The 10,952-nt window shown below is 40.4% G+C and overlaps 1 long non-coding RNA gene across 1 annotated transcript; it reads right to left on the reverse strand.

Moving 5' to 3' along the window:
* Positions 1–8,565: 8,565 nt before the first annotated feature.
* LOC120943757 lies at positions 8,566–9,934 on the reverse strand. The gene is made up of 3 exons (XR_005750319.1): positions 9,231–9,934; positions 8,794–8,976; positions 8,566–8,702 (listed from the first exon to the last, which is right to left on the reverse strand). It is a non-coding gene; the product is annotated as an uncharacterized LOC120943757 (long non-coding RNA).
* Positions 9,935–10,952: the final 1,018 nt, after the last annotated feature.

Consider the following 10,952-nt stretch of genomic DNA (forward strand, 5'->3'; position numbering starts at 1 on the left):
TAGCAAAACCGGAAGTAAACAGGCTTCCATTTTCTTGAAGTCCATGTCCGTGGACATGGTAGTAAAGGAAGTGAGTGTTGTTAGACGTCGATGGGACATTGATTGGTTCTGTGAATGCAGGGAATTCCAAACTTGGACGCAACAGAACTAATGTCCCCAAGACAATAAAAATTATGTGAATATAGAGTTAAAATAACGAGAGAATTTCTCATTATATATAAAATATACTGGCCATAAATGTGTAAAGATAGCAATGCTCAGATGCGTACAGTATAACAAAAAAATTATGTATAGATGAATAAAAATTATAATAAAAACTTTTAAAACATTGCCAGGATACTGGACGTGGGTAAAAAGACACTTAGTGAGTCTACTATTGGTACTACTATACAGACCAATATTAGTGTCTTCTGGTATAACCACTTTTATATGTTTTTATCTATATGTTGCTTATATCATTCAAACGAACGGAGATGGATGTACAATATGGATACATCTTAAAGGGTGAAACTATATATCAGTGTATGTATATATAGGATGTATATATAAAAATGACACTGGAATTGACCATTGTGGTACAGTGTGACCTCCTGCCATTAGTGTTGAAGTATATTTCAATGGAGGTATGTACATGTCCAATTATTAATAGGTGTGGTGTGTTATTTTGTATGAGTGCTAAAGATACTAGTATAAACTTCACCCCCAATGAAGGAGGGTCAAGGTGTCTCGGAAGTAAAATGGTCAGTATCATGGATGGATTAAAAACCACCCTCACAAACCTAAGGCCACCACACATATTGTGACATAGCATGTCAATGGACACTTAACATTGGAAAATGCATATATAATACATATGTGAATATTAATTCTACATAATGTATAGAAGACATAATTAAAATATTAAAATAATTTTAAAAAACATATTTAAAAATTATTTAAAAAGCAATTAAGATCAAAATCCACATTCATACCCCCTGGTGTAAGTGTGTTAAGAGTGTGGATCCAGCGGGATTCTTTCTGACTGATAACCCGTATCTTATGGCTACCTCTCCATGATGCCTTGTATTTTTCTATGCCCCAGAATTGTAGTGAGGTAGGGTCTTGGTTGTGTTCTTTCGCAAAGTGTCGTGATACACTATGTTTGGGGTTGCCCTTACTAATATTTCGTATATGTTCCTCTATTCTCACTTTGAGTTTCCTTTTGGTTCTGCCTACGTATTGCAAATTGCAATTGCATTGGAGCACATATATGACACCCTCCGTATGGCATCCAATAAAATCTCTTATTTTGTGTGTATGTCCCGTGTTGGTACCAATGAATTCTTGTCGTTTGCCTTGAAATAGTTTGGCATGTCTGCAGGCAAAGCAGTTCCTGCATGGATAGAATCCCTTTCCGTTGAAGAAGGAGAACATTGGTTTCGGGGGTGAAGCAATCACAGATTTAACCAACAGATCTTTTAAGGTAGGAGCTGATATATAGTTTCACCCTTTAAGATGTATCCATATTGTACATCCATCTCCGTTCGTTTGAATGATATAAGCAACATATAGATAAAAACATATAAAAGTGGTTATACCAGAAGACACTAATATTGGTCTGTATAGTAGTACCAATAGTAGACTCACTAAGTGTCTTTTTACCCACGTCCAGTATCCTGGCAATGTTTTAAAAGTTTTTATTATAATTTTTATTCATCTATACATAATTTTTTTGTTATACTGTACGCATCTGAGCATTGCTATCTTTACACATTTATGGCCAGTATATTTTATATATAATGAGAAATTCTCTCGTTATTTTAACTCTATATTCACATAATTTTTATTGTCTTGGGGACATTAGTTCTGTTGCGTCCAAGTTTGGAATTCCCTGCATTCACAGAACCAATCAATGTCCCATCGACGTCTAACAACACTCACTTCCTTTACTACCATGTCCACGGACATGGACTTCAAGAAAATGGAAGCCTGTTTACTTCCGGTTTTGCTACTATTTAATTGACGGCCTGACAGCCAATAAGGTTCCCCTGATGAAGTCACGAGGTGCGTGACGTAACGCCGTAGGGAGTCAGACCAATACTAACATACCCGCACAAGCCGGAGGCCACCAGACGTCAGGCGGTACCTAGAACGCCGCGTCCCCGGGAATTTTAAAAACTTTGTCATCTGCATGTGTCCATCCCTGCAAAATGTACCTGCATAGTTAACTTTTACCTAATAAACCGGATCGAGTCCAAATCTACTGCACTATTGGAGGCACTTTTTTCTTTTCTCCCTCATCTCACTGCTCACTCCGGACCACGGAGCTTGGAGAGATCCATCAGCTGGAGCAGGAGGAGTCATCCACACTTGAAGGAGCAGGACCATCACGCCGTGGAGTTCACACTATACATTTACATATAGTACCCTGCAGCTTGGAGAGACCCATCAGCTGGAGCAGGAGGAGTCATCCATACTCGTAGGAGCAGGACCATCACGTCGTGGAGTCCATACTATATGCTCATATATAGCACCCTGCAGGTAAGGGAACTACATTACCTATGAGGATATATACTTACCACTCAAGGAAGGAGAGCAGAGATTTGGGCATTGATTCCATCTGATCCATCCTATATAGACTGTCGATCATACTCTGATCTCATTATCATCCATTTATTTTTTCTTGTATATTTTATTTTCATTTTTTTGAACCACTAATTGCACCAATCGTTGTTTGCATTTAATATTGAAGGACATTTCATTGCACATTTGCACCTTCTCAGGTTCACATTATTTGTGATTATTTTGAAAATATTGTATCGGTTACTTATCACATTTAACCTCTTATTGTGTTTGTGCACTCATCACTGGTATTACCCTCTACGGTGAATTAGATCACGTATTTGAAGCGCTTATCATTTATTTATTTATCTATCCTTATTCTGTGTTATGTGAACACTCCTAGATACAGCGGCCTCAGATTTATTTCACACATCTTATCATCACCACTATATTATCACATTCGTTTACTCACAGTAGCGCACTGAATTTTTCACCAATTATCCATTTGTTATTCACACCTACATTCTGTGCAGCCACGATGGAAGTTTTTACTTTCATAGAGAACAGAAATGTTAATTTAGAAGAGGTTTTCAATACACGCACTATTACACACAACACGGATGTAGACAGTCTTATTAGAAAACTGGGACATGTTATGGAAAAAAAGGTATCCCTTTGGTGGGACATACATACCTTTGACCAATATGTTAAAGATAACATAGCACCCAGACGAGTCAGATGGGATATGCCACCGAATGATGGACTAGACGATAAAGAATCGTTAGACGAATGGTTCGAGTTCTTTAACAACAAAAGCGTAGAAGGAGTCAAATTCCTTCTGAAGAGAAAACAAAAGAAACTAAGAGCAGTACAACAACAAATTGAAGACATAAAATCCAAACTGGAGCCGTTTAAAGAGTCCAGTGACTTCCAAAAACTGTCCACACTACTAAACAAAGATTTAGTGGCCAAAGATCAGGAAGTACAACAACGAAAAACTAAAAAATTCCAACGAGACGTGGCGGACTACAAAACCGACCGTGTATTTAAATGGCAACATAAGTTAGAACTGGCCCAACCAAGTTCCACGCAATCGACTCCAATTAAAGAAGTGAGAATTCAAGATCCCACAACATCTCAGATGCGACCCCCACCCAGATGGGAGGAACAAACAGGATACAGGGAAAATAGTAGACCACAATATGACCACCATCATAATGGTCAATATGCACCACATACACCAAAAAAACAGTGGAAGAAACCATATAAAAAACCAAACAACAAGAAACCTTATAACAATGGACAACACAACAATGGACAATACAATGAAAGAAATCCAAGAGACAATAGAGGCCCTCCTCCTCCACCACAGGAACCATATGGAGGGTATTATAGAGGACCGCCTCCACCCCCACAGGCCTATGATTATTATGGCAATTACAATAGGGGACCCCCACAGATACAGGACCAGTATGGAGGATACTATAGAACACCCATTATGACCCACAACAGATATGAACCCCTTAGAGGACAGCAGGAACAGTACTATGAGGACTCACGTTCAAGCCATGACCAACATCAATATACAGCACCTCGGTCAACTTTTTTAGACAGAGAAAGGAGGGAACATTCCCCACGAAGATCAATACCAGATCCCCACTGCTCACCAAGGAGAAGAACACAAGAAACAACAACAAAACCAAGCCCAGAAACAAGAGGGGAAACAGAGCAGGAAAGGGACAACAAAAGAAAAAGAAAAGACGAGGAGAGAACGTGGTAAATCTAACCTCAATTCAACTGACAACAGAAGAACTAGCCGTCCTAGATAGGGGATTAAAACATGCACCAGTCAAAAATCTAAGCAAATTCGATACATATATTGGGATTCGGAAGTACATCCGAAAACTTAATATGAAGAAATATTTCCTTAATGACAAATTCTCACATATTGTACAGCAACCACTCAACAACCATTCAACGCACAGTACGCTACGTAATAATTCCATCTTCAATCCACAAGTGTCGGACAATCAACACATAGAGGTCTTCAAGAAACTAGTTCTTGCAGACCTTGACACATTGGAAGTGAAGAAAAAATATGATCCGATACATATGAAAAATGGAATTAAGTCGCTTACGGAAAGAAACGACGTAGTTATCCGCCCGGCGGACAAAGGGGGAGCCATTGTTATACAAACCAAAACTCAATATCTGGGAGAACTAGACCGCCAACTGTCAGATGAAGAGACGTACATTAAACTGCCAGGGAATCCCACCAACACATATAAGAAAGAACTCAAATTGGTGGTTAACCTAGGATTAAAAAGAGATATACTAAATAAAAAAGAGGCCAAATACCTGGTGCCGGAATGCTGTAGGATTCCAGTAATATATACAGTTCCTAAAATTCATAAGTCCAAGGATAACCCACCTGGAAGGCCGATAGTCAACGGCATCGAGTCACTCACTTCCAGAATGGGACAATATATCGACTTTTTTATTCAACCGGCTGTACAAAACACGAGATCATATTTAAAAGATACCAAACACATTCTCCAACTCCTCGATAAAGTCCCTGTGGCAGAAGGAAGCACGATCCTCGCCACAGCGGATGTTTCGTCGTTATACACTATAGTTGGTCACCATGATGCATGCCACGCAGCCAAGTGGCTATTACGTGAACACAGCAATATGGTATGCAAACAACGCAAATATTTAATTAAATGCCTCGAGTTTTGCCTAAAATTTAATTATTTTTGGCACAACCAGACCTACTATAAACAAGCTATAGGCGTAGCTATGGGCGCTAAATTTGCCCCAAGTATAGCGAATGCCTTCATGGCTCAATGGGAAGAATTAGCCATCTATGACCAAACACCGAGAGAGCTTCTTTTATACAAGAGGTACATAGATGATGTCATCATTCTATTGAATGGCAGCAAAGAAAGTTTGGAGAAATATATGGAAAATCTAAATAAAAACAAGCAAAACATCGAACTTGTTTGGAAAATTGATCAAAAGACGGTTGACTTTCTAGATTTAAGCATAACACTAGAAGGTAACAAAATCATAACCAAAACCTATTTCAAAGCAGTCGACACAAATAGTTACCTGTCAGTTGAAAGTTGCCATCATAAGCCATGGCTCTTTAACATTCCGAAAGGACAACTGGTCAGGCTTAAAAGAAACTGCACAAGGGAAGATGACTTTAAGGAACAGGCCCAATTTATTGGAAAAAGGTTTGAAGAAAAGGGTTATGACAAATCCTGGATAAATGAACAAATACGTAATGTACAGGAACTGGATAGAAAACCGATGCTGGAAAATAAGGCTACCAAGAAATCACTCCAAGGAGACACGGCCCCTAGTCTGATACTAGACTATAATGTACAACATAGAGATATAAACAAACTCATCCAACGACATTGGCATGTGTTGCTTAACGATAAAGATCTCAACACAATACTCCCCACTAAGCCTAAAATTATATACAAACGAGCTCCTACCTTAAAAGATCTGTTGGTTAAATCTGTGATTGCTTCACCCCCGAAACCAATGTTCTCCTTCTTCAACGGAAAGGGATTCTATCCATGCAGGAACTGCTTTGCCTGCAGACATGCCAAACTATTTCAAGGCAAACGACAAGAATTCATTGGTACCAACACGGGACATACACACAAAATAAGAGATTTTATTGGATGCCATACGGAGGGTGTCATATATGTGCTCCAATGCAATTGCAATTTGCAATACGTAGGCAGAACCAAAAGGAAACTCAAAGTGAGAATAGAGGAACATATACGAAATATTAGTAAGGGCAACCCCAAACATAGTGTATCACGACACTTTGCGAAAGAACACAACCAAGACCCTACCTCACTACAATTCTGGGGCATAGAAAAATACAAGGCATCATGGAGAGGTAGCCATAAGATACGGGTTATCAGTCAGAAAGAATCCCGCTGGATCCACACTCTTAACACACTTACACCAGGGGGTATGAATGTGGATTTTGATCTTAATTGCTTTTTAAATAATTTTTAAATATGTTTTTTAAAATTATTTTAATATTTTAATTATGTCTTCTATACATTATGTAGAATTAATATTCACATATGTATTATATATGCATTTTCCAATGTTAAGTGTCCATTGACATGCTATGTCACAATATGTGTGGTGGCCTTAGGTTTGTGAGGGTGGTTTTTAATCCATCCATGATACTGACCATTTTACTTCCGAGACACCTTGACCCTCCTTCATTGGGGGTGAAGTTTATACTAGTATCTTTAGCACTCATACAAAATAACACACCACACCTATTAATAATTGGACATGTACATACCTCCATTGAAATATACTTCAACACTAATGGCAGGAGGTCACAATGTACCACAATGGTCAATTCCAGTGTCATTTTTATATATACATCCTATATATACATACACTGATATATAGTTTCACCCTTTAAGATGTATCCATATTGTACATCCATCTCCGTTCGTTTGAATGATATAAGCAACATATAGATAAAAACATATAAAAGTGGTTATACCAGAAGACACTAATATTGGTCTGTATAGTAGTACCAATAGTAGACTCACTAAGTGTCTTTTTACCCACGTCCAGTATCCTGGCAATGTTTTAAAAGTTTTTATTATAATTTTTATTCATCTATACATAATTTTTTTGTTATACTGTACGCATCTGAGCATTGCTATCTTTACACATTTATGGCCAGTATATTTTATATATAATGAGAAATTCTCTCGTTATTTTAACTCTATATTCACATAATTTTTATTGTCTTGGGGACATTAGTTCTGTTGCGTCCAAGTTTGGAATTCCCTGCATTCACAGAACCAATCAATGTCCCATCGACGTCTAACAACACTCACTTCCTTTACTACCATGTCCACGGACATGGACTTCAAGAAAATGGAAGCCTGTTTACTTCCGGTTTTGCTACTATTTAATTGACGGCCTGACAGCCAATAAGGTTCCCCTGATGAAGTCACGAGGTGCGTGACGTAACGCCGTAGGGAGTCAGACCAATACTAACATACCCGCACAAGCCGGAGGCCACCAGACGTCAGGCGGTACCTAGAACGCCGCGTCCCCGGGAATTTTAAAAACTTTGTCATCTGCATGTGTCCATCCCTGCAAAATGTACCTGCATAGTTAACTTTTACCTAATAAACCGGATTGAGTCCAAATCTACTGCACTATTGGAGGCACTTTTTTCTTTTCTCCCTCATCTCACTGCTCACTCCGGACCACGGAGCTTGGAGAGATCCATCAGCTGGAGCAGGAGGAGTCATCCACACTTGAAGGAGCAGGACCATCACGCCGTGGAGTTCACACTATACATTTACATATAGTACCCTGCAGCTTGGAGAGACCCATCAGCTGGAGCAGGAGGAGTCATCCATACTCGTAGGAGCAGGACCATCACGTCGTGGAGTCCATACTATATGCTCATATATAGCACCCTGCAGGTAAGGGAACTACATTACCTATGAGGATATATACTTACCACTCAAGGAAGGAGAGCAGAGATTTGGGCATTGATTCCATCTGATCCATCCTATATAGACTGTCGATCATACTCTGATCTCATTATCATCCATTTATTTTTTCTTGTATATTTTATTTTCATTTTTTTGAACCACTAATTGCACCAATCGTTGTTTGCATTTAATATTGAAGGACATTTCATTGCACATTTGCACCTTCTCAGGTTCACATTATTTGTGATTATTTTGAAAATATTGTATCGGTTACTTATCACATTTAACCTCTTATTGTGTTTGTGCACTCATCACTGGTATTACCCTCTACGGTGAATTAGATCACGTATTTGAAGCGCTTATCATTTATTTATTTATCTATCCTTATTCTGTGTTATGTGAACACTCCTAGATACAGCGGCCTCAGATTTATTTCACACATCTTATCATCACCACTATATTATCACATTCGTTTACTCACAGTAGCGCACTGAATTTTTCACCAATTATAAAATAGATATCACATATTAAAATGGAAATTACATCGCATGACACTGCAGTGATAATACATTAATGCATGAGGTATAGAGCTCTACGCGTTTCGCGACTGTTGGTCGCTCATCAGGAGCAGGCATGCATTACATTGGTTATCTGGAACGACATAAGCACATAGCTGGTTAGACGGGGCATCCAACATTTGTGGGGGCTGAGGACTCATCAAAAAGCCCCAGATGGTACTCACCAGGTTGCCGATTGCCGCTGGCACTAGAGTGAAGCTCCGGATGGACCCCAGGATTGGGGTGGTCACTGCCGGGGACTAGGGCTGGAGAATGAGGGGTGCAGGGCCCGTCAGGAGAGCGCACCCAGGTGGCACAGGCATGAGGCATGGTGTATTGAATGCACTGTGGTCGGTAAGGAATGATGGCTGTATTAGAAATAAATGAAGAATGTATTATGTTAGAATGGGATATGGAGATATGATGAAAAGGAAAAGGGGGGAAGGGGGGAGGAAAACAAGCAAAGGAGAAGGAAAAAAGAAAAAAGAAAAGGAAAGAGAGAAAAAAAAGGAGAAAAAACAGGGATGGGGAAGAAAGACAAAGAGAAATGGGAATATAAAGATAGTAAAGTGAGGTGAAGGTACTGGGTGTGGTGAGGTATAGGAGAGAGGAAGAGGATCACCTGTGAGTTCCGAGTGTGCTGCATGGAGTGATGACATGTGAAGAGCCAAATGCCTGTACCTGCCATAGGTTACACCCTCTTATAGGGACCACCCCCCCAATGTTACCCGCCCAGAGACACGCATACGAGGGGGAGGAGAAGGGAGGCGTCTGCATTGGTGCGGGGTAACCGCCCAATGATGCGGCGCCGTTTGACTCCTGTAACCCCTCGTGGATGGTATACCAATACACCGCACGGAGACCTAGTTCCGTGTCAGGTGATGGAGGCGTGACATCGACACGCACTGCCCGCCCATCCGTCCGTGCGTCTTCGGAGCACAGGACGGAGAGCGTGTGCAGTGAGTGTTGCTGCCCCCGGATAGGACCACAACCCACAGGGGGCCGGAGATGCCAACACCCTTAGCCAGACAGCGCCAGGGAACCTGTGAACAGATGTGGAATGGCCCAAAATACCCAGCCGTACTCAAAATGTGACAGATACTAATGAAACAGTTGTAAGCACATTGCTGCTAGCACTTAGAAAAACAACAATAATGCAGTACTGGATATTAACACAAAATAGACAAAAATGTAGTCCCGTAAAATACATGCTTCCATCCCTAGTTATGGTATATAAAGTGGGCGGGGGGAGGGTTGGTTGGGACTTTAAATGAGGTAATGGGTCAATTACCTCCATCCCTAATTAGGTATAGAAAAGAGAAACAAGTGCGGGACTTTAAATGAAGCATGTGCGGGAAACTGTTTACAATAAATGGGGGGAATGAATCAAAGATAATAAATCTGGAATAGGTTTAAATATTTTATTACTTTCACATAATGCACCGTCCATGACTATATTGCACTATTGAAGAAATAGATAAACATATATGTTTCACAGATTAGTTGGGGGACAAGGTACGTGGGCAGTGACCCAAATATATAAATGCAATGAGTACAGCGAGCTGTACTATATTGTTGAGACATAAAATAGATATCACATATTAAAATGGAAATTACATCGCATGACACTGCAGTGATAATACATTAATGCATGAGGTATAGAGCTCTACGCGTTTCGCGACTGTTGGTCGCTCATCAGGAGCAGGCATGCATTACATTGGTTATCTGGAACGACATAAGCACATAGCTGGTTAGACGGGGCATCCAACATTTGTGGGGGCTGAGGACTCATCAAAAAGCCCCAGATGGTACTCACCAGGTTGCCGATTGCCGCTGGCACTAGAGTGAAGCTCCGGATGGACCCCAGGATTGGGGTGGTCACTGCCGGGGACTAGGGCTGGAGAATGAGGGGTGCAGGGCCCGTCAGGAGAGCGCACCCAGGTGGCACAGGCATGAGGCATGGTGTATTGAATGCACTGTGGTCGGTAAGGAATGATGGCTGTATTAGAAATAAATGAAGAATGTATTATGTTAGAATGGGATATGGAGATATGATGAAAAGGAAAAGGGGGGAAGGGGGGAGGAAAACAAGCAAAGGAGAAGGAAAAAAGAAAAAAGAAAAGGAAAGAGAGAAAAAAAAGGAGAAAAAACAGGGATGGGGAAGAAAGACAAAGAGAAATGGGAATATAAAGATAGTAAAGTGAGGTGAAGGTACTGGGTGTGGTGAGGTATAGGAGAGAGGAAGAGGATCACCTGTGAGTTCCGAGTGTGCTGCATGGAGTGATGACATGTGAAGAGCCAAATGCCTGTACCTGCCATAGGTTACACCCTCTTATAGGGACCA

This window comes from Rana temporaria, chromosome 6 (assembly GCF_905171775.1).
Source record: "Rana temporaria chromosome 6, aRanTem1.1, whole genome shotgun sequence".
NCBI classification, from domain to species: Eukaryota; Metazoa; Chordata; class Amphibia; order Anura; family Ranidae; genus Rana; species Rana temporaria.